Source organism: Chiloscyllium plagiosum, chromosome 17 (assembly GCF_004010195.1).
Source record: "Chiloscyllium plagiosum isolate BGI_BamShark_2017 chromosome 17, ASM401019v2, whole genome shotgun sequence".
NCBI classification, from domain to species: domain Eukaryota; kingdom Metazoa; phylum Chordata; class Chondrichthyes; order Orectolobiformes; family Hemiscylliidae; genus Chiloscyllium; species Chiloscyllium plagiosum.
Window position 1 is genome coordinate 47,011,490 of NC_057726.1, and position 24,903 is coordinate 47,036,392.

The window sequence follows — 24,903 nt, forward strand, 5'->3', positions numbered from 1 at the left end:
GTCTATCCTGTCCCTGCCTTACATATGCTTCCTTCTTTTTCTTAAGCAAACCCTCAATTTCTTTACTCATCCAGCACTGCCTATACCTACCAGCCTTTCCTTTCACCCTAACAGGAATATACTTTCTCTGGATTCTCATTATCTCATTTCTGAAGGTTTCTCATTTTCCAGCTGTCCCTTTACCTGCGAACATCTGCCCCCAATCAGCTTTCGAAAGTTCTTGCCTAATACCATCAAAATTGGCCTTTCTCCAATTTAGAACTTCAACTTTTAGATCTGGTCTATCCTTTTCCATCATTATTTTAAATCTAATAGAATTATGGTCGCTGGCCCCAAAGTGCTCCCCCACTGACACCTCAGTCACCTGCCCTGCCTTATTTTCCAAGAGTAGGTTTTTGCACCTTCTCTAGTAGGTACATCCACATACTGAATCAGAAAATTGTCTTGTACATACTTAACAAATTCCTCTCCATCTAACACTATGGCAGTCCCAGTCTATGTTTGGAAAATTAAAATCCCCTACCATAACCACCCTATTATTCTTACAGATAGCTGAGATCTCCTTTCAAGTTTGTTTCCTAATTTCTCTCTGACTATTAGGGGGTCTATAATACAATCCCAATAAGGGTATCATCCCTTTCTTATTTCTCAGTTCCACCCAAATAACTTCCCTGGATGTATTTCTGGGGATATACTCCCTCAGCTATCCCTTATCAAAAATGCCACTCCCCCTCCTCTCTTGCCTCCCTTTCTATCCTTCCTGTAGCATTTGTATCCTGGAACATTAAGCTGCCAGTCCTGCCCATCCCTGAGCCATGTTTCTGTAATTGCTATGATATCCTAGTCCCCTGTTTCTAACCGTGACCTGAGTTCATCTGCCTTCCCTGTTAGGCCCGTTGCATTGAAATAAATGCAGTTTAATTTAATAGTCCTACCTTGTCCCTGCCTTCCTTGACTGTTTGACTCATTTCTGTTCTCAACAGTACCAGTCTCAGATTGATCTCTTTCCTCACCCCGCCCCCAACCTTACTCATTCTCCCGAGCAGCTCTCGCAAATCTCCCTGCCAGTATATTAGTCCCCTTCCAATTTAGGTGCAATTCGTCCTTCTTGTACAGGTCACGTTTACGCCAAAAGAGATTCCAATGATCCAAAAAATGTGAATCCTTCTCCCATACACCAGCTCCTCAGCCATGCACTCATCTGCTCTATCCTCCTAGCTCATAGCACCAGGAGTACTCCAGATATTACTACTCTCGAGGACCTCCTTTTTAAATTTCTGCCTAACTCTCTGTAATCTTCCTTCAGAATCTCAACCTTTTCCCTTTGTCGTTGGTTCCAATGTGGACAATGACCTCCTGCTGGCCCCTTTCCCCTGTGAGAACATTCTGCACCCTCTCTGAGACATCCTTGATCCTGGCACCAGGGAAGCAACACACCATTCTGCTTTTTTGCTGCTGGCCACAGAAGTGTCTGTCTGTAACTCGGACTAGAGAATTGCCTAACACAATTGGAAGCCGACATACCCCTCGTTGCATTAGAGCCAGTCTCAATACCAGAAACTTGGCTGTTCGTGCTACATTTCCCTGAGAATCCATCAACCCCTACAATTTCCAAATCAGCATACCTGTTTGAAATGGGTATATCCACAAAAGACTCCTGCACAAGCTGCCTAACTCTCTTACCTTTCCTGGAGTTAACCCATCTATGTGACTGTATCTGAGACTTTCCCCCTTCCGAAAACTGCCATCCATCACATACTGTTGCTGTTGCAAATTCCTCATTGCTTCTAACTGTCTCTCCTACTGATCCATTCAATCTGATAAGATTCGTAACCCTTAAACTCTCTTTAAACTCCCACATCTGACAAGAAGTACTTTTCACTCTATTAAAGGCCATTTTTTCTTCTTCACAATCTACATACCCAGAAAATAACATCGTCTTATTCCTCTACAAACTCTGACCCAGGTTAAATTAATAGTCATGATTTATATTTTACATTTAATCAAGAAAAATATCTCCAAAAAACATATAATCAAGAAAGAACACATTCTACTCCCTACTACAGACTCTCTGTGGGCAACACTTAAAAACAATGATTAACTTATCTGATTCTGTGCTGTGAACTTCTCCCAAACAGGTTCCTCCAAGATCGGTTGTGAATTTCACTGCTTGTTAATTTTCCCAGACACACTCCAATGTCCAGCGATACATGAATTCAAACAGCAAAGGCAGTTACTGTGCAGATTCTCTCTCTCTCTCTCTGTCTCTCTCCTGCAATGACCTCACCATGTGCTTCCTTTGCCTGTTCTTCTCCCGTTGTTTTGACTTTTTTTTCCAAAGTTCCAAAACAATGCAACAGCATATGAAACAGTAATTGCTGCTCCTGGAATTTGAGGAAATCACCTCCAACACCTAAAATACCTCAAAAAAAGGAGCAGCTGTTACACCCCAGAAATATTTCCTGTCCTCCATCTTGGATTACCTACTCATTCACTCTGAACCTACCTGGAAACTTACACCATCCTTGCCTTGCCTTCCCTTTTTGCGCTTTGCCTCCTCAGCCATAGATATGACACTCATAGTACCTTTGTCCTGCCTTGCCACTTCATACAGACACAAAGGAAGGAAGGTTGTAAGTTTGCTCTCTGAGCTTGAAGGTTTGTTTTTAGACGCATCATCACCGTGCTAGGAAACATCATCAGTGAGCTTCCAGTGAAGCACTGGTGCTCTGTCCCGCTTTCTATTTATGTGTTTTGGTCTGTTGTGGTGGGTGATATCATTTCCGGTTCTTTTTCTGAGAGGTTGGTAAATGGGGTCCAAACTGATGTGTTTATTGATGGAGTTCTGGTTTGAATGCTAGGCCTCTCAGAGATCCCATGTGTTTCTCTGTTTGGCCTGTCCTAAGATGGATGTGTTGTCCCAGTCGAAGTGGTGCTCTTCTTAGACCATATGTACAGGTACTAGTGATAGTTGGTCATGTCTTTTGGTGGCTAGTTGGTGTTCGTGTATCCTGGTGGCTAGTTTTCAGCCTGTCTGTCCAATGAAGTGTTTGTCACATGGTATTTTGTAAATTACATTTGTTTTACTGTTTGTTGGCATTGGGTCCTTTAGAGACCACCTTAAGAGAGCAAGATACATATATAGAAAGTGAAACAGAACACCAGCACTTCACCAGCACCTCACTAATGATGTTACCTTGCATGGTGATGAAACGTCTGAAAACAAACCTGCCAGCTCAGAGAGCAAACATATAACCTGAACCTCCACCTGAGCTACAAATCTTCTGAAAAATCACAAATAAAGGAAGCAAGTGGCTGTTAGCAGGCCTCAGTGAAGTCAAGCCTTTGCTTTGGGATTTCAAGGGCAGCCTCTGATACCAGTCCAGGAACTTAGAAAAAGTCAATTAGCCACTCAGGGTGGTCAGAGTCAGGGTGTTCTCACATACAGGTGAGGAGCTGAATGTCAGGTAGACCACCATGCACCTTGATTCTTTCTGACCTTTGGGGGTTTTTATCCATCCTGGAATGAGACAGAGGCAGATATTAAGAGAAATGAAAATGGATGGTACAGCTGTAACTTTCAGTGGAGCTAGGAAGGTGTCCTGAGTGAGTGAGAAGGCAGCACAGAGGGGTGTACAGGGTTAGTGGTGACAGTGTTCGGCTGGGTGACAATGAGTGAGTGGAGATGCTGCAGGCATTAGTCAGAATGGCAGAGCCTTGGTGGGAGGTGGGTATATTAGTAGAGATAGAGTGAACATGAGATATCAGAGGGAGGATGGTGGCACTTATGCTGATGGAGTAGAGAAGATCATTATCCAACTTCTTATGAAGCTGGTCATTCCTCCAGATGGCTGAGACTGCTTTAAACTGGGTGGCAACCTCGGACTGGCAAATCCCACTGACAGGCTAGCATCATCTGGTGACATGGTCTCAGCTGCTGTTCCTGGGAGAAGAGGAAGTCCACCTGTGCACCATCCGGTCCATAAAGATCTCCAGCTGCCTGCCTGGACTGATTACCTCCTGTCTGCCATGTCTGGGGCATGTCAGGAAACATGCAGAGCAGCTCCGGATGAACAGTGCTGTCCAGGCATTCTGGAATATTTGCCAATTGATAAATTGATTCAAAATATTGAACACAACTCAGACTTAGCCAAAAATATGTAAGATTCAGCTCTTTCTTAGCTAGGCTCCTCATGTGGAGATAAGGTGTGCTTCCATATATACCACATATCTGTTGCAGACTAATTTTTGATAACAGGATGTCCAGTTAAGCAAATTACCAGAATTGACAGAAGTTGTGATTTCTTTTGTTGAGACAATTTGATTATGTTGAACTAAGTAAGTGTACTTCTTTAAAGTGGAAATCTTTACATGGATCGTCCTTGATTTTGTTCAGTGTTTGTTTGTCTTGGGCAATGTCAATCTCAATCAACATCTGAAAAGAAATGATCTGGTTATTATCATGTCTTATTTGTGGCAGTTTATGTACAATTTGGCTGCCTTGTTTCCTATATTATAACAGTGAATACACCGGTTTCCTCCCACAGTCCAAAGATGTGCAGGTCAGGTGAATTGGCCATGCTAAATTGCTTATTATCATGTCTTATTTGTGGCAGTTTATGTACAATTTGGCTGCCTTGTTTCCTATATTATAACAGTGAATACACCTCAAAACGAATTCATTGGTTACAAAGCCTTTTAGGACATCTGATGCTTGTGAGCGGTGTAATATCAATGTAAGGTTTTTCATTGTTTTGTTTAATATTGAGGCTTTTGCAACATTAAATTTACATCACAATTAATTTACAGTATAAAAGGTGAATTAGATTTTTTTAAAGAATGAATAGCTGAACCAAACAGACTGGTAGGTTCCAGCTTTGATGCTGAGTCTATGATGACCTTAGTGGGAGCAGAGCAATGGGCAATATAACTGGACATAATATGCTTGGATTAGAGAGTACAGGATATTCAGTCAGGGTTCCAAATTTCCAAGTAACTCTTCTTCGAGAATTTGTTTGTGGTTGTGAGCTGCAAATGGGATTGGTTTGGATATGGTTAGCACAGAACAATGGTGCAATGTCACCAGGGCAGCTGGTTGAATGTAAATCAAATTCATAGTTCTGGAGTTGTAATCTAGTTATAATGTTGATCAGCGATTGCCCTACAAACCCATCTAGTTCACTAATACCCTTTAGAGAGAAAATCTGCTCTTACCTGACCGGGCTACATGTGACTCTGGACTTACAATAATATGGTTGACTCTTAATTTCCCCTGACATGGTCTAGCAGTTACTCTGTTCAAGGAGGATTTTGGGATGGGCAACACATCCTGGTCTTTCTAGCAATGCTTACATTCAGTGAGGTCATACAGCTGGCAAAACATGTATGACCTTATATATGAAGAATAATGACATTCCTTTGTTTTACAAAGAGGTAGTTAATGCCTTGAGAAGAGGACGAGAAGTTTAAAGACAATCGATTGTAATGGGGGAAGAAAAGAATTGCTTAAAGTAAAAAAAATGCAAGATTGGATAAAGGAGAGCTAAGTCAATATTAGTACAATTTGTAAGGGGATTGACAAGAAGAAGCATTGCTCATAATCTTCATTAATTTATTGGCATTCCCATCTTGCTTTGCTGTAGCAGAAGGTTAACCAGTGCTGACTATATATTGGTGGTGTGATATAAAGATTCTGTAGGCAACTGGCACATAAAGGGAATGAATCCCTGGATATTGGTTGAACTTTTCTCAGGACAGACATTTACAGTTCTCTGATCTGCACAACAGTTGTCAGTCAGATTCAAAGAATTCCAATTATACATTATTGTTGGGCCATTGTCTGTGCATCTAACAAAGTGTAATGTGCATCCAGTGATTATGTCCAACTTATTTTTATCCCAGTTAGCTACAGATTCATCAACAGAAGCACAACATCATCTTGATTCGTATTTATTTTTTGGCTCTCCAAAACAATTGCAAAGAAGTTCTTTGAAATGTATTGGGAAAAGGCTGGAACTAAATTAAATAGCTCTTTCAAAGAGTCAGCACACGTACAAAAGGCCAAACTGCCTTCTTCTGGGTATCACTCTCAGGGTAACTTTAACCTGTGTGTGAGCCAGATTGGGGGTGGTGAGTGGTGAGGGAGAACAGAAAAGTCCCCATCTTGCAGAGGGTGAAGATCGTAAACCTGCACAGGAGTGTGAGTTTGAGGCCTCGCAGATTTTACTGTCAGGCCTCATTTGAATGCTGTCGATCAGTTGTTCCTGGCAGAAAGGAGCAGCTGGTCAGCTGAGGACTAAGATCAGGACAGAAGGTGTTGTTGGGTTTAATAAAGCAACTGTTCCTTTAAGAAGCAGGTGGGACAGAGCAAGTAAATCTATGGTAGTAAGTATGAGCTTCATTACAAAAGAGGACACTAATCATGAAAGAACACCCACTATTCTTGTTTTCAATTGATGGTTTTATGAAGAGAGTGAGTAGATTCATTAATTTGAGCCGCAGCATAAAGCATCTGGATTGTGAAATGCAATGCAAATCTTAGCCCAACTGTTCAGCCTCATCTTTTAGGGGTGTTCTATAATCGAGCCATAAGCAGTTAATGTGAGCAATTTTGTATGTATTGCTCAACCATCCTTAATATAGAGAAGCAACTGCCTTTTCATGATAAGGGTAATTTTCTGTTAAGTGTTTCGTTTTCCAGTCCATATCCCTTTCTCACCACTGCAAATGCTAATCTATTAATTGCTCATTTATCCTCTCGTCTAGACAGTATACATATCATATTATAACCAGTCCTAAACCAGCAATATAAATTTATTTTTGATTTGCAGTACCCTTCTTAAAGAATGTATTTAAACTGAGAAATTTAACATACCACACAAACAGAAAAAAAATTCACCTGGTCTGAACAGCATCTAAAGCTGAAACATAGATTTTTTTTCACTGATGACAATCTTGTGACAGAAAGGTTAATGATAATCTGATTATTTGTCTATCAAATGGGAAATAAATAATACTACCAAGCCTGCAATTTTCTCACTTGCTGTTCACCAACGTTACAGGGTCACTGCTGTGTTCTCTTTGTGAAAGTGGCTGCAAAGAAGATGGCACTGCTCACTTTGCCAGCTTTTCAGATTTTCTAATCAGTGTCATGTCTGGTGAAGGAAAACAGCTGGACATTGGCGTTATCTCCACAGCTCCTACTAATAGAGTGCCTTTCAATTAATGCTGTCATGTTTATGGCCTGGTCTGAATGAGCAACATTTACAATACACACAATGGTATCAGCATGGAGCATTCCTGTTTTTTAAACCAGTATATCCTGTGCATGTTCTGATACTGATACTGATTCCTGGCTTCCAAAGCTATAGGCTCACCTTCATTACCTGGTCTTTCTCCAATATGTACTCATTGGCAATTCCCAATATAAATCACAAGAGGACTGGGAGGTAGGTAGTCTTAATCATGCCAGTATGAAGCCGGGTATTTTAACATTTCATCTTCTTTGCAAATCTTTGGTCAGTGATTGATGGCAGTACTGATGATTAGAGGAAAAATGGCAGAAGAAGCCCAAACTATCTCTGAATGATGAGGAGTATTCCCACTGTCTGGTTCATAGAACATAGAACATAAAACATTACAGCACAGGCCCTTCGGCCCTCGATGTTGCACCACCCTGTCATACTAATCTGAAGCCCATCCCACCTACACTATTCCATGTACGTCCATTTGTCTGTCCAATGACGACTTAAATGCTCTTAAACTTGGCGAATCTTCTCAAGGAAAGGAAGATTTCAAAATGTAATCTGTTTCCTTCTGGCTGTTAGTGTTCTTCCCACTAAGAATAAAGGAACAATTTGTCTTTTCTATTTCGGTAACAGGTTAGAACCTCAGTGGGGTTGTCTGAGCCTGATCAATATAGTTAAAGATGATATCCACTGGTAACTGCCAGTTCAGAAGAATAGTTTGAAATAGAAGGCTGTGAGAAAAAAAAGCAGAAGATTGGCAAGTAAGGTGTCCATACGTTGTTAATCATCACTCTGCCAGGTTTCCACCAGGTTATAATCACCCATTGAATGCCAGTCAATAGAGGTATCCTCTCTGACTCAACCATCTTTGCCTTCTTCATGATGATTTCCCCTTCCTTGTTAGGTCAGAAACAGTGAGGTTCTCCAATGATACAATGTTAGGCAACAATTGCAATCTTCAGATACAGTAGTCGTATGCAGCAATTGGGTTGAGAATTGGCAAGGTTTGCACCAGACCAGGCAATGAGCATCTCTGACATGAGAGTATCTAACTGTCATTCCTTGATATTCAATGGCAATACCATCACTGAATCTTTAACTATTAATATTCTAGGAGTTACCACCAACCAAAAAGTGAATTGGAAGAGCCATATAAATTATGTGGTTACAAGAACATGTCAGAGGCTGAGAATTCTTAATGAGTATTTCACCTCCTGACTTCTCAGAATCTGTCCACCATCTACAAGATACGGGTCAGAATGGTAATGGAATACTCCCCATTTGCCTGGATGGGTGAAGTGCCTGCAACATCAAAGAAACCCATCACTTAGCGAGTTTTGAGAAGATTTGTAGCTCAGGTTGAGGTTTTGGATGTAGGTTTGCTCGCAACACACTAAAACAGCAGCTAATGAACTTGAAAGACCCTATACAGACAATGAGCAAAGCTCACGTCATTTACAAAATACCTTGCAAGGACTGTAACAAACACTACATTGGACAAACAGGCAGAAAACTAGCCACCAAGATACATGAACACCAACTAGCCACAAAAAGACATGACCCTCTCTCACTAGTATCCTTACATATGGATGAGGAAGGACACTACTTTGACTGGGACAACAAATCCATCCTAGGACAAGCCAAACAAAGACACGCGCGAGAATTCCTAGAAGCATGGCATTCCAACCAGAACTCTATTAACAAACACATCGAGTTAGTCTCCGTCTATCATCCCCTGAGAAAAGGAACAGGAAGTGACTTCACCACAGGAAGTAACAATCACCAACCCAAAGAAACCCAAACATATAAGTAGAAAGCAGGAATTTTCAGCATTGCTTCGCATGAGGTCCACTGAAGATGTTACCTAGTAAGGTAACGAAACATCTGGAAATGAACCTTTCAGCTCTGCGAGCAGACCTACCTCCAAATTCCTGACCTCTCCGCGCCCACCCCCACTCTGACCTATCACCCTCACCTTGACCTCCTTCCACCTATCGCATTTCCAATGCCTCTCCCCCAAGTCCCTCCTCCCTACCTTTTATCTTAACCTGCTGGACACACTTTCCTCATTCCCGAAGAAGGGCTAATGCCCGAAACATCGATTCTCCTGCTCCTTGGATGCTGCCTGACCTGCTGCGCTTTTCCAGCAACACATTTTCAGCTCTGATCTCCAACATCTGCAGTCCTCACTTTCCCCTCATCACTATCCAGGCCAAGGCAGCTCACCTGTTTGGCAGACCATCTACTATTTTCCGCATTCAATCACACTACCATCAATGCATAGTGACAACAATGCATATCAACTACAAGATACAATGCAGCAATTCATCAAGGCTCCTTTGATAGCACGTTCCCTGAATCCCTATTGCCTTGAAGAACATGGGCAACAAATGCTTGGAAACATCACCATCTACATGTTTGTCTCCAGGTCATACACATCCTTTCTAGGAACTTTGAAGCTGTTAACTGTGGGGGGACCTACATCATACGAAGTGCAGCAGTTCAAAAAGGTGGTTTACCACTGCCTTCTCATGGATAGTTAAGGGTGGACAATAAATTCTGGCTTAGCCAGCAAAACCCAAATCCTATGAGAAATTACAAAAAACTGAGGCAACCAATTGTTTTGGCTGGGATCTGTGCATACAGCAAGTACTGAAAATGTCAGTGTCTGCACAGTTCAGTTGCACAATATAAATTGAAATTCATGACCTTGGCTTTGGCCCTGTTCACTGGCCCTGGAGGTGGGATCAATGTCAGCATGGTCATTTAGGGAAGCCCAGTGAGTTTAAATGTGATTCAGGCAGCTAAGTCCCTAACATCAATATTCCCATGACTTTAGGAAGCAAGATCCTGCCTTCAATAGTTGCTAAACAATGGGATGGCCAACAGCTCTTCTGTGCCATTAGGAGCAGTGGCCATTGCTGGCTCTCCCACAGGCCTTGGTACAGCAAAGATGAATCAGGACCTGGAGCTCAAATTAATTAGATTGGGTTCACCAGGACTAGTCAGGCAAACCCACTGAGAGATTTGGGAAGGAATTCATTTTGAAGGGCAGTAGGGATGACCCTTATTAATGGGTCCCCCCTCTCTGGCTCATTCTTGAAGATTTTGCCTTATTTGCTTTTCTCCCTGAGTGTACATGACCTTAGAAATGGATCAAGCAGCAATATAGACTTGTTTATATCATCATTTGCTGAGTTGTTAATTGGACAAAACTTGCTGTCACAGCATAATATTTAACTAAAATTATCTGAGGATGACTTAATGTACCCATGCTGTCAAAAGTGTCAGTTTTCTAGTAACAACTGCCTGACATAAATGGTTAAGGAAATAGCACAATTATTGAAATATCCTAGAGGAATAACATGCATTTTCATGAGTGTCTCTGCGTGACAGTAAGTGCTGAAGCAGGCAGCCTTTCACTGCCAGTCGAGTTGGCAAAAAACAAGCTCTCTTCCCTGAAAGACAATTAGAATCAATTAAATTAATTAAATGGAGTTCTACATGGTTAAAACATGGGCAGAGGTTCAGAACATTGGTATTTAGAATTATAACAATCTTGTGGCTGGCAAAATATGCCATGATGCTGCACTCAAGTCAAGTGTGCATGGTAATATAACTAGATGTAACTTTTCCTCAAAGCCATCATACAGCTTCTTTAGTAAGGACTTTTGAGCATTGGTCTCATGAATTTTTGACTAGAATGTTTGATCAATGTCCCAAATATTTCCTTCACAGAAACAAACAAAACAAATAACATTGCTTAAGTATAGACTTCTTGGTCTGTTACTTTTTATTTTAAATAATGCACATTGTGCAAAACCTGAACATAATCTGAAAGGAAATTCATTAATACCTTTTGGAAACCTTCCAGATGTGTCTACACTTGTTAGATGACGTTAAAATTAGACCAACCAATTGTGAATGAATGTTTCTTAAATGTAGCCCGCAGCGTGATCAAACTTTTAGTCACAATTATTGTACCATTACTAATCCTTTTATTTCTTACTGTGTCTCTGCATCTTTCAATTACACATTTTACTGCTGGAAAACTGCTGGCAATATAAATTGCAAGTACAGTGTAAATATTAAACAGAAGCTGATGTGCTTGGTTTTTTTTGACTAACTATCAGAAAATGTGGAATTCACTAAAAGGGCAGCTTAATAGCTAAACAAACTAAATTCAGCTATATTCAATTTTTGTACAATGACAATGCATCATCTTTTCATCAGAAACAATGTATTTTATTTTTCAATGCCTTTGAGAAAGACTTTCTAAGAATCACAAAAATATATTATTTAAGACTGTATCGTCAACTTCACAATTCCAAAATCTTACATTTCTTGCCCTTTAGCAAACGTATGTATTTCTAATGCCATGAATTTTTCAAAGGCATAAAATCTATCATGGTGCAATTTTCTCCCCTCTTCATTTACTTTTAAAGGGTTAAACAGGCGATTTATTTGGCTGTCAAGTTTCTGCATCCCAGGTTTTCAAAACGTCTAGTCTAGTTTTGTTCAATATCGACACTTGTCTGCATGGTCTGTTGTTGTTAGCATCGTGTAATATCCATGACAATCGTGTTGTGGCTTTCAGCGGTCTGTAGTGCTAAATCTAAGAGGCCATTTCTAGCCAGTAAAGGGCTTTATTTATGTGTATTTGAAAGAGTCTGGTGAAGGGCCCTCTTCTTAAAATCCTCTTCAGCAGGTCACCGTATTTTCAAAAGACTTTAAATGAAGAGGCAGTGATCAGTACTTCCATCACGTTCTAATAGACTGACATGAGCATTTGGGTTTGAAAGAAGGGGGGGGAAAGAAATGACGCAGATTTGCCCTAAATTGGCCTGATGCACAAAGCAATGAGTGCAATTGACTGGCAAGCTAACCCCTCACACCCCTTCACTTCTAACTGCTGCCGCACAATAAGAAAGCCGTGGGAAGCTGCTTGGGAGCACAGCATATCCATTTTCATGGCCCATATGGAAATTTTGTTTTGTGTACAGAGAAAGTGTCTGATAACAGTGACCTTAACTGCCATATGTGTTCAGTGAATAGTAAACAGAGCAAAGCAGTCCGGCTCTCTGACCCTTAGCATATGGGCATCTATTCCGGAGGAGGGCTTTTCACAACACATCCGCTTTCACTGCCATCTTGCTTGGAGCCTGGGGGATTTCACTAGATTTGTTAATGAATTGCTCTATTGACTCATATCTGAGCTTTCCTCATTAGAGTTGAAGAACAAAATTTTTATCTATGTTTCCTTGAAGGAGACCAGAGTGCCTCCCTTTGTCAAGAGGTGTTAAATACTGAGAGCCGTCATCTTTGCTGAGCTGATATATTTTGTCAGTTTAAGAACGTTCTCTGGTGTTCATTGATGCTGAAGCCTGGCTGTTCAGATCAATTTTTTTATTTCACAAGTTTTTTTTTTAATTTTGTTTTTAAAAATCCAGTGTCTGGTTTACAAATAGTTGAACACATTGTCACCCTGGTGATGGCTGCCCACACTGTGCCAAACACAATTGCATACAGCAGGCCGCCATAGCACATAACCACCTGTCATGAAATGGCTTTTATGTGGTCACAATCCAAGTACAACCTTGCACCATTCATCTTCCCCACCCCCTATCACTCAGGAAGCATAGTATTTTTTGGTTTGTTAGCTCTAACACAGAGCACTTGCAGACTATGGAAAAAAAAATCCTCCAGCTGCTTGCCAAACATGCAGGCACTGAAGTTGTTGGCAGCAGATCACTGAGTGAAAGATTTGGAAACTCATTTAACTAAACAAGCATCAGAAAAGCAAGATCTGTCCTGCTTTAACATGCTATTCACAGCATAGAATAACAGACACCTGATGCTGTGTTACAACCCTGCAACATAATTGAGAGGTTTACATGATGTCATAAACTGTGAGAATTAAGTATGAGTGATTGCTACAGACATCTGAAGCTTGAAACTTTGTTCTAGCCTTGTAAAGGGTTATCGCAGATTGCTTGATTTACATGCAATTATAATCCTTGCTATATATGTTTAAAAGTTGTGCGCTTTGGTCGTTTGCTTGCTGTGCTGTTGTGGCTGTGCAGCTTGTCTCATTCAACATTTTCAATATTGTATTTCTGCTTTCATAGTTCAAAGTTACTCAGAAGAATTGTCAAGTTCTGAGATTCTCCATTTGACTGCAACAGCTTTGCCTCATGGAATTGCAAAAATACTTTTTAAAAAAAAGCATTTTCACCAGCGTGCTAGAATGATGAAAGTATATTTGAAAACTAGCATTTTGATAAACACAAACTAGTGGAATGAGACCAGGTGACATACCATAGGATTATAAAGGTTTTTTTAATGTAATATAGAATAACATTCTGTACAAAGGAACAGAAATGGGAGCAGAGAAGTGCTGATTATTTTAAATATTGAATAACGGCTTGACTACTTAATCTGTCAGTGGAGAGAATCCAACTGACTTACATTGATAGTTCACTAGTTCAATAGTTGTGGTATTCAATATTTCTGCATAGAATTTTCTGTCAATATAATTCCGGTTTCTTTCCAAGGGAGTTGGTAAAAGTAAAATACTTTGATATTTAAAACTAAAGGAAGAAAAAATAATTGATACATATGTGCATGTGCAGATGAAGTGCTTTATAGCAAACTCTATCCTTTATAGTGGCACAGGTTGAACAATACTTATCAATTACTGTCATTAAGTTCTACAGCAAAAACAGTTTTATTCGTGGACCTCTGGTGAATTGCATCCAATCTTGAGGTATCTGCTAAGAGATGCACAAAGTCAATACAGAATGATTTATCCTCTGAATTTCCATTTTTATTTGAGGTGTAAAAATACACCTATGGATTGGGTCTCACTCAGACACTCCATGGGCTACCATCTCTTTTCTGTCCCTTTTATGCATCTTGACTATCCTGACTGCTGTAAAGCATGGCATCATGTGAGTGAAAGCTTCGTCTTGTAACATTCTGACAGGCATTTTTCATATATGAGTCTAGATTGAGGGGAATGGCAGACCATTCAATTATATGGACATCACAACCATACAAATTAATAAGCACACAAACAAACAAATCAGAAGGAGTAGTAGGCCATTCAGCCCCTCATGTTTGCATTCAATAAAAAGCACGGATGATATGATATAGCTAAATCCACATTCCCATCTATCCCTGATAACACTTGAACCCCTTGCTTAACAAGAATCTATCTGCTTCTACCTTGAAAATATTCAAAGATGCTCCTTCCACCATCTTTTTCAGCAAGATGCTCTGAGAGAAAAAATGTCTAATCTTTTTTAAATGGTGAGTCCTGATTTGTAAATAGTGACTCTAGGTGCACCATTTCTATATGTACCTTGTCAGGTACTAGTCAAGTACACATTCTTACAACTGCCTTTAATACATTTACAACTTTCCTTAGACCAGGTGGCACTGTACTCTAGATGCATGTAACTAAAATACAAGCTCCATACATAATATTCAATTCCCCTCCAATCAATGATAAGTCTACTGCATTTCCTAATTACTTGCTATATCTACAGACTAACCTTCAGTGATGCATGCACTTAGACACCCAGTTCCCTCTGCAACTCAGAACTCTGCAATCTCTCACCATTTAACTAGCATGCTTCTTTTTCATTCATCCCATGAATTTGGACAAATCCACATTTTCCCATGTTACTCTTGCCACATTTTAGCCCACTCAGTGACCTATCAATATCTTTTTGTATGCTCCTCATGTCCAATCTTGTCCACATTGAGTTAACACATCAGCACGTATTTCAACAACAGTCTCTGAATTGAAGTCAGAAGAGGGCAGATCAGTTGATCGTCTTTTCCTGCCTTGCCAATGAGATGGTAAAACTCATTCTCCAGCCAGTCCACAATGGAATAATTCAGCATGAACCCCGGACCTTATGGTTCAATGCCACACTAAAACGTGCAGCAAAAATTTGAGCCATCAGTTGATGCAAAAATTAATATTATTCGTACCTTGCAAAAAAAGGAAACATTGTAGATATGAAGGAAAAGTAAATTTTAAACAAACAGCAGCAATGTGTGTAAGACAGTATTTTAATCCCACAATCTCTCATTGAGCCACTCATTTCAATTAATAATCTGTATCTCACTGCAAGCCATCTTTTACCCTTTATTAGAATGTATAGCTTTCCAATTTGCTGGTTTTGTTCATTTTGTTGCTGCCACTAAAGTTTGCAACTTGAGGTTACAGCTTCCACCACAGTTTATTATTGGATCTAGGTTATCCATAGGTCTAAATGTATTGGTAATACTTGAAATGGAATACCACTATGTGGGCAGGAAAAGTGGGCAAGGCAGAGACATCTTTTCCTCAGAATTATTTCATGTCTTGCGTACATTGTATGAGAAAAATGTGATGAGATTCAGTTGTTCTTTTCCTCATGTAAATGGCCATCAGTAGCTCTCATTAGCCATGGCCTTTCACATTCTTGAAAGAACAGTGATGTTCCATCTCCATTACTGCTGCCAGTTCCCAGACTTACATGAGGTCAGAATTTCTGTGTTGCAGGAAGCTGAAGCAGCCCCCATAACTTTACCAAAGATAATGTTTTGTATTCTTAATTCTAGAAATATTAAACCACTCAAGGTCTTTCCTTTAAGATGCTTTGTAGACATAATAAAACCAATGTATAACATTTTTAGAATTTCTGAAATTGTTTGTGCTTACTGATTTAATCAAGAAACAGATGGAGGATCAATAATCACTGGGACCTGTGGCTGAATATATAATATTAACAGCAGGTTAGATTAATTAAGGACATCAAAATATCAGATAGTAATCTAAATAACAGCTACGAAAATAAGATCCATTTTCAGTTATTATTTCAACATATTCAGGTAGTAAAACTCCCAGTGTGATATTTTTTATACTGCAACAGCTGCTGATAAACTAGCTACTTACTCATTTACATACTACCCAATGTTTATACATGTTCATCATGGTACATTGTAATACGGCCTTAGCTGAACACTCAAGTGTGCATTTTATTACATCTGCTACATGATGATGTTTTCACAACGTATCTGCCTTTAATCTGGCAGGGGTCAATTAGCTCAGTTGGTTGGATGGCTGGTTTGCAATGCAGTGTGATACCAACAGTTTGGCTTTAATTCCTGTACTAGCTGAGGTCAACATGAAGGTCCCACCTTTTAAGCAAGGCCCTTGCCTGCGTTATAGTGACCCTCAGGTTAAACTCACCACCAGTCGTCTCTCAGTAATGAGAGAGCAGCCCTAAGGTCCTCTGGGATTATGGCGGCTTTACCTTTACTTTTTATATGAGTTGGTATAAAATTCCAATTTTCATTATGATGTAAATATTACAGAATTCAGATTGGTTGCTCATATGGGTGGACCAAAGTAACAGGTAACCATGGAGCGACAGAAATGGAAATCTTGCAAATCTGCTCCCGCATTCCAGATTGTTCTAATTTCAGATGACTGGTCTTTGGTTAGAGTAGTTGTATGTTTGTTCTTTGTTACCTCAATATTCCACTTTTTTTTTAAAAAGTAAAACACAGCTACATATGTCTTGTATTTTATAATAACAGATTTCACAATCATTATTACAACCAACAGCAGTAACACAATTTGTGAACAGGCTTTGTGACGGTCCCTGGGGAAATATGCTGAATAGAAAATGCAGATAAAGATCATTTTGACGCCTGCATTGTTAAAAAAGATGTGCAAATTTGTTTCCTGAAATTTTGCCAGTACTAGCTAAGCCCGATTGCTCCAAAAATGTTGTTGATGCTGATTATGTTTTACAGGTTAAAGTTCAGTTGTATTTTCCTTATAAACTTGTGGCAGTAATATCAGTTTCAGGTTTCTCTGCGGTGTCTATGACGTAAATAAAACATAAACGGAAAAAAAAATCTGGGTGGTTTCTCCTCCCTTGGGGGTTACTACAACCTCAATGGGAGGATGCATAAGGAAAGACCTAGTAATCTCCGCCCAAAGGCAAACAGACTCTGTACAAAATTGGTGGAAGCCGATGGGTGTTCACAGCAGATATTTTACAGAATTTTTATGTGACAAGACAACGATTGTTATTTTCCCTTTCACTTTTACCATCTGGGAGACTCCTGACTTCCAGTTGACCTTGAACCTATGTTTTTATAGTAGCCATTTCATTTATACAACTAGCCCACTGCGGTTTATTCTGCATGACCTTTTCTGCTTGCTCCCTCTTGAACTTGCAGGGCATTGAAAACTTGACAGAGAAAAAACTTTTCGTCTGATGCACAGCAGAGCTGTAAATAACAATAGCAAGGTCTGGCTAATTAAGGAAAAATTAGTTCTGCTTAAAGGGAAGGCTACATCTTTGAAAAAGCTGCTATGCTTCAACAGACTAGGCAAATCAACATCTTAATGAACAGTCATCTATGCTGCATTAGCCTATCTCAACCAATCTAAGTGCACCACTAAAATTTGTGAAACAAATTAGGAAAACATTCGATCACAAATATTTAGCTGTAGTATGAGCAATTATCTGATGATGCTCAAACTGCTTGCTCTTTCTGTCCCTTTCTTCCCCCTCGGGGTCCCTGTCTTTGTTAGCTTGCCATGTTGATGTTTCTCAGCTAGTTTTAACTGGTTTTCAATTTATCCCTTGCTTCCACGTCAAATCCTTCGTCTCGCTCACTTTCATTTTAAGCATCTCCGCTAATAAGGGCAGCAGAGATGTTTTGTTTTTCTGTCAATGCAATTTTGTTATACTTTACTACTTTCAAGCCTAGACAGTCCCTGTTTAGCACTTGAGATATGTGTTAAATTGAGATTATGGAAATGGCAGACCTCACTGGTCTGGGAGGAAAGTGTTTCATAAAGAAACAAGGGTATTAAAAGAGTTGCCAGTCACTTACTGTATGTGTTGATCAGCAGCTGAATGATGTGTCGGTGGTCATGAAGGGCTGCTATATGTAATAGAGTATAGCTTTAGGATTTCAACAGAACACAGCATATTATAAAGCAGCAAATGTAAATTACACAATAGTTGACTTACAGAACTACAAATACAAAATGCATGGTAGAAAACATTGTTTCAAAACTCTCACGCTCGCTCCTATTTAAGCTACAGTTTTGACAATTTGCATTTTAGATTATATACTACAAGGAATATTTTTTTAAAAATTGCTTGAGAAAATATCTTCTTTTTACAGATGACATTAAAACTTCTATCCACTTGTAGATTTTCAAACAATGTAAGTTGTGAGGTTGAGCCATACAGATCTATTGGTAAACAGGGCTCAAAGTTGTTTAAAATATTAGGAAGATATGTAAATTCCAAATATTATCAAGGCCACCTGTAAGAACAAATCTACGCACCATTCATTGCTGTGTTTCTCGCTGAATATACAATTCTAATGAATGAAAATCTTTGAAAATACTGAGGAAACCCCTCAGTAAACAATTAGATTAACTGCAAATGTTTTATTAACTACAGATAGTTTCATGTCCAATTGAAGAATGATTCAAATTTATGCACAGGATGCAAGTGTATTAAATCATGTCCCATTCACTCTAAATGTATTGAATATCTAATTCAAGTATAAATCTTAAATACTAAAATCCTGCCGCAAGCATTAAATCCTTCTCAAATGCTTAGCACATCAAATCAAATCCAGTTGTTTCACTACCAAAGGAAAGATCATAGAAACATAGACTTAGAAAATAGCAATAGGAGTAGACCATTCAGCCCTTCGAGCTTGCTCCACTGTTGAAAATAATCATGGCTGATAATTTTACTCAGTATCCTGCTCCTGCTTTCTCCCCATACTCTTTGATCTCTTTAGCTATATCTATTCCTTCTTGAAATCAAATGACTTTTTGGTGAAAATATCGACGTTTTTCAATGTTTTTTTGTTTAGACCGAATTGCTGAGTTAACAGGAAGAGAATGGGTGGAATGGCACATCTACATTTTATAAATTTGAATTCCAATCCCACCCTACTGCTCAGGTGAGGTTTCAAGGAGTTGAAACACGGCAATAAAACAGCTTGGGGGAGGATGCAAAATGAGAGTTGAAGACAGCTGGATTCAGGAATAAGTGCTTTTTGACACACCTGCTCTAACCAACATGGCTGTTTCATCCCAAAATCTGAGGAAGTGGAACCTCTCCACCTCATCCAACAAGTCCACAGCAAACTCTTAAATTTTCTTTTTGAAGATACCTATTTGTGTCCATGGCCTCCAATCACATCCTGACCACAGCTACCCCAATACTGCTTGAATCCATACACTGAATTCACCTCTGTTTCAAGCTCCCTGATTGCTTACAGCTCTGGATTCCATTGTCTTCCTGGCCCTTGATCTCTGGACTCTGACCTCCGCACCCCAAATTAGGCCATCCTAATCTTCAGAAATATTCTTCCTCCTCATAGTTTCCCCCCCCCCCCATACCCCCCTCCCAACCTCCTGATCTCCCTTGGGTCTGGACTCTTACTTTCCTCAGGTCCCTGCATTCATGGTAGTGCTTTGGAACTCTCTGTATCAGAAGATGGTGAAGGCAGGGTCATTGGATATTTTTAAAAGAGAGATGGATAGCACTTGGGATCAAGGATTATTAGGGCAGGGGAACATGAAATTTTCTGGCATGATCTAAATGAATGGTGGACCCGGCTTAAGGGGTAAATGGTCTGCTTCTGTTTCTATTTTTGTACATTTATTGTAATGTAAGGGGTCAATGAGATCTAAAGTGCTGTGTTGTAGTGTTGTAATGTTGAAATAGACAAGCAGGAAGCTGGAAGAGTACAGCAAGCCAGGCAGCATCAGGAGGTGGAGAAGTCCAACATTTTGGGTATAAACCTTCATTCACTGCCAGGACTTGCTTGTCTACTTTGGATTCCAGCATCTGCAGTTTTATTTTGTCTCTAACTAAGTCCTGGTAGTGGCTAATGTTTCAGCCTGTGAAGACTGGGAGAGTCTGACGGATGGGGCACAATGGGGTCGTGATACATAAGTAAAGGGGCAAATTTGAGACAATAGCACAAGAAAATTGCGAATTCTTACGGAGAGAAACCCTCTATGAAACTCATCAAAAATGATATAACTGTTTTCTGTTAAGAGTTAGCCAAGCATCTTTAACTTTTACCAGCATGTTAAAGGTGCAGAATTTGAATGCATGGCTTAATTCTTTCACAAAGTGTAATTCAAAGGCATGATTTTCTCTTTGTGCTTGTACCTGGACATGGACAATATGTATAAACCCAGTTCTCAGCAGGCTAGCAGGGTCACAGGATTCAAGCAAGAGTGAATGTGTCTGCACTCTGGTCAATTAATGAAGAGAAATGCACCACCATTCCACAACAGAAAGATTACTGACTGAGGTTAGTGGAATTGATTTTGGGTTTAGATGGTGAAAAGTGACTGAACTCAAAACGCTAACGCTGTTTTTCTCTCTGTAGATGCTGCTATACCTGCTGTGTTTTTCCAGCATTCTTTATTTTTGTTCATAAATAACTGGACACCTCTTGAATAATTATAGTAGTGTAACTATTCTAAAATAGTTAGGTATTAGATCCCACTTTAATAGAGTTATCCATTTAGCACGACAGAGCCAATATCTCTTGAACACTATTCTACGTGTGAATGCACAGACTATGCTGATCCCAGTAAAATGTATTGAATCTCTGTCACTTGATAGCCAATTAAATAAATATTATAGCACTGGGACCAACTCATAAGATCCAGTAGCAGATGCATTTATAACGCAAGAATGTTTTGGTATAACTCTTATGCCAAAGGCATTTGTTTATTGTCATTGAAATTTGCATATAGAGTAAATACTTTAGTCCTGACTTATTAACACTTCAGAGAATGCCTGCAGTGGTGAAAATACCAGAATGTGTCTGGAATCACAAGTGCACCCCCAAAACTGGCCTCTCTTATTTTTGTAGAGGCAGGTTTGGGGATGGTGTGTGGTTCCAGAGGTAGCTGGCCAGTGACATGGCCAGCTGCCTCCACAGATACAGGATTCTGGAATCCCTGGAGTGTGGAACCTGGATAATGGAGATTAGACAAAAGCAAGTCTATTGGTGGCCAGGGGATACCTTCAGAACGCTGAGGTATTCCCATGCATATGGCCCCAAGGCTCATGTGGGCAGGAGCCAGAGGTCCTTTGGAGGTTGTGGGGGAGGAGGAATGTATCTGACAGATGTCCTTTAGGACAACATTCAAGAAGCCCAACGTCATGCAGGACAAAAGAACCTGCTTGATTGCAGCTATTAGATGGGGTGCCAATGAAGTTGGCTGCATTGCCTTCAAAAGTATTGTAACTGGATTGGAGATGAACCATGAAGGTTCATAGAGACTGGCACATATTGGACGACTCACTGCTAGGTATTTGAGAGTGCCTTGTTACGTATGTATATCTGCTATATGACTGATTTCCCCCACAATCTTTTCACAGTAGGATGTCTATTGCTGGGTAGCTTGAGCTGCATATTGAATTAAGTTCAATTTAAATGGCATAAGTTTTTTTCAAATCTTGAGTGAGATATTTAATAACCATTGGTATTAACCACAAATGCAATTGTTTCATTGTTATTGTCAATTTCACTGTAGTGGGTGTTTGTTTTGTACCAATGAGGGCATGTTTCTTGTTCAATAGTGATCCAAAACAACAGACCAGTAACTTTATTTTCTGTCATGATGTTGAATAATAGGTCACTTACTGAGGAGATGCAAAGGCCAATAACGGTGGTTGGCTGATGAGTTAGCATTTTATTGACGTAGAGCATAAGAAGGGCAATTGCAATGATTGGGCATATGAAGTATGAGGAGCCATGGCCTAGGGTGGCTCAAGAGATATGAAAATTCACAGTGGGGAGGGTACGGGGCATATAGTGACATGATGAGACATAGATAGTGAGTGGAGTGAGAACAAAAGGCAAGTTTTCCTTTAAAATCTTTATTTTTAAACTTTACATAAAATGCAAGAGTCATCACGTTGTATTTCTGCTATGCACCTTGGGAACCAGAATGCCTCTTAAGGCTCATCTGGCCCAACTGCCAGTGCAGTCCACAGGCTGAACATTCAAAGTGCAAGTGGAAATTTTTTAAGGAGAGGTTCATGGAGCTATAAATTTTCCCAATACAACACCCTCAACTTGTGTCAGTTTCACATTGAAGTACTAATATGCCCAAATTTCCCAAATAATATTTTTGCTGCTTCTTTCCCATAATGCTCTGCCAATTGTTGACACTCTCAATGGCGGGCATTCCAGAGGTGCAATAAAGACAATCTGAAGCTCACATTGCACTGATATTAATGTTCGGAAGGAGCTTGCTCCAAATTATTCAAGATAGCAATAACTTATCCATCAAGCTGCATCATGCCTCGAGTCTAAACATGAAGCAAAGCAACAGCAGAGAAGGCGTGAAAAGGAAACAAATCCTGTACTCTGAGTCCCAGTATCTTGAGGGATATTCTGCCCCATGTGTCCAAATCACTGTTGTTGGAAAATTGACTTGTCCAGTCAAATGAAAACTCACTGCAGAAACTTGCAACACTGAGTGGTTGCCTCCTCCAATCAAGGAACAGCTGTGGAAGACAGTTTCCAATCACAAAAGCCAACCTAACCCCGTGCTGGATCGGATTTTCATACAAAAATGTAAAGGCAGCTCAACCTGAATTCACTTGGTACCAAAATACCTGAGATTTCCAGAATGTGATCACTGTTTTTAAAACACTTAAGAATATTTTTTCCTACTGAAACCTGTATGATGTTTCATCAAATGGTTATCAGTCAGAGAATTCCTTTGCTTGATCAAAAGGATCAAATGACTGGGAAGCCTCCCTATGAACATGCTTCTGTTCTGAACAATAACAGAAGAAGAAAAGTAGCAGCAGAAGCAAGAGAATCTTCGAATCAAACAAAGACCGCAGTCAATGTAAGAAAATTAACGCCATATAAAATTTAGACTTATATCCCTGTCAGTTAAATCGGTGCCAAAACCGACTTAGGTTTACCTGTGCAAAAAACTGAAAGAACTGTGGATGCTGGAATACTGAAACAGAAACAGAAATTGCCAGATAAGCTCAGGAGGGAGAAAGTGAGGACTGCAGAGGCTAGAAATCAGAGTCAAAAAGTGTGGTGCTAGAAAAGCACAGCCGGTCAGGCAGCATCCAAGGAGCAGGAGAGTCGACATTCTGAACATAAGCTCTTCATCAGGAATGAGAGGATGGCCCAAGGGGGCTGAGAGATAAATGGGAGGGAGTGTGTGGCTGGGGGGAGGAGGGGAACAGGGGGAGCTGAGATTGTGATAGGTAGATGAAGTTGGGGGTGATGGTGATAGGTCAGAGTGGAGGGTAGAGCAGATAGGTGGGAAGGAAGATGGACTGGTAGGGCAGTTCAAGAGGGAGGTGCCGAGTCTGGGATAAAATGGGGTAGGAGAGATCAGGAAACTGGTGAAATTGACGTTGATCCTGTGTGGTTGTAGGGCCCCAAGTTGGAAGATGAGGCTTTCTTCCTCCAGGCATCGGGTGGCTAGAATTTGGCAGTGGAGGAGGCCAAGAACTTGCAGGTCCTTGGTGGAGCGGGAGGGGAAGTTGAAGTGTTTGGCCACAGGATGGTGGGGTTGATTGATGCGTGTGTCCTAGAGATTTTGTCTGAAATGTTCTGCAAGTTGGCATCCCGACTCCCCAATGTAGAGGAGACCACATCAAGAGCAACGGACACAGTAGATGAGGTGTTTGAAGGTGCAGGAAAATCTCTGCTGGATGTGGAAGGATCCTTTGGGGCCATGGATGGAGGTGAGGACGGAGGTGTGGGTGCAGGTTTTACACCTCTTGTGATGGCAAGAGAAGGTGCTGGGAGTGCAAAATGGGTTGGTGGGGACGTGGACATAATGAGGGAGTCATGGAGGGAATAGTCTCTGCAGAATACGGATAGAGGTGGGGAGGGAAATATATGTCTGGCGGTGGGGTCTGATTGTAGGTGGCAAAATGGTGGAGGAGGTCTAGCAGCATCTGTGGAGAGAAGTCAGAGTTAACATTTCAGGTCCAGTGACCCTTCTTCAGAACTGATGGTAGCTAGGAAAAAGTTGGTTTTTTTTATGCAGAAGGTAGGGTTGGTGGAGGGAGTAAGGAGTATACGATGAACAGTTGGGCAGACAAAGGAATGGATAACAATCAACCTAGGAGAATGAATAACTGCTAATGGGGACTATAGGGGCTAACAGTGGGTTGTGTGCGTAATAGCACACCATGCAATAGCAAGGGTGTGGGAGGTTGGGGTAAGTACATGGGAAAAGGTGCCTCAAGCCCCAAATTGTTGAAATCTTATTGAGTCTAGAAGGCTGTAGGGTTTCCAAGCGGAAAATGAGATGTTGTTTTTCCAGCTTGCACTGAGCTTTGCTGGAGAACTCCAGCAAGTCTGAGATATAGATGTTGGCCAGGGAATTGATGTATTGAAGTGATAGGCAACTGGAAGCTCAGTAAGGTAAAAACAATGACTGCAGATGCTGGAAACCAGATTCTGGATCAGTGGTGCTGGAAGAGCACAGCAGTTCAGGCAGCATCTGAGGACAGGCAAAGTCCGAGGACAGGCAAAATCGACGTTTCGGGCAAAAGCCCTTCATCAGGAATAAAGGCAGAGAGCCTGAAGC

General features: G+C 40.4%; 1 long non-coding RNA gene and 1 pseudogene across 2 annotated transcripts in view; both read right to left on the minus strand.

Moving 5' to 3' along the window:
• Window positions 1-1,034, minus strand: part of LOC122558736 — a 4,984-nt pseudogene extending 3,950 nt beyond the window's left edge.
• A 12,541-nt stretch (window positions 1,035-13,575) lies between these two features.
• The window catches only part of LOC122558432, a 21,018-nt gene continuing 9,690 nt past the window's right edge, over window positions 13,576-24,903 (minus strand). The window contains exons 3-5 of one of the 2 annotated variants that reach the window (XR_006314139.1): window positions 18,159-18,209; window positions 15,964-16,013; window positions 13,576-15,248 (exon numbers count right to left, since the gene is read on the minus strand). This is a non-coding gene — a long non-coding RNA (uncharacterized LOC122558432). Of the gene's footprint in view, window positions 15,249-15,963; window positions 16,014-18,158; window positions 18,948-24,903 lie in introns of those variants that run through there. The other variant, XR_006314138.1, reaches the window with a different exon arrangement.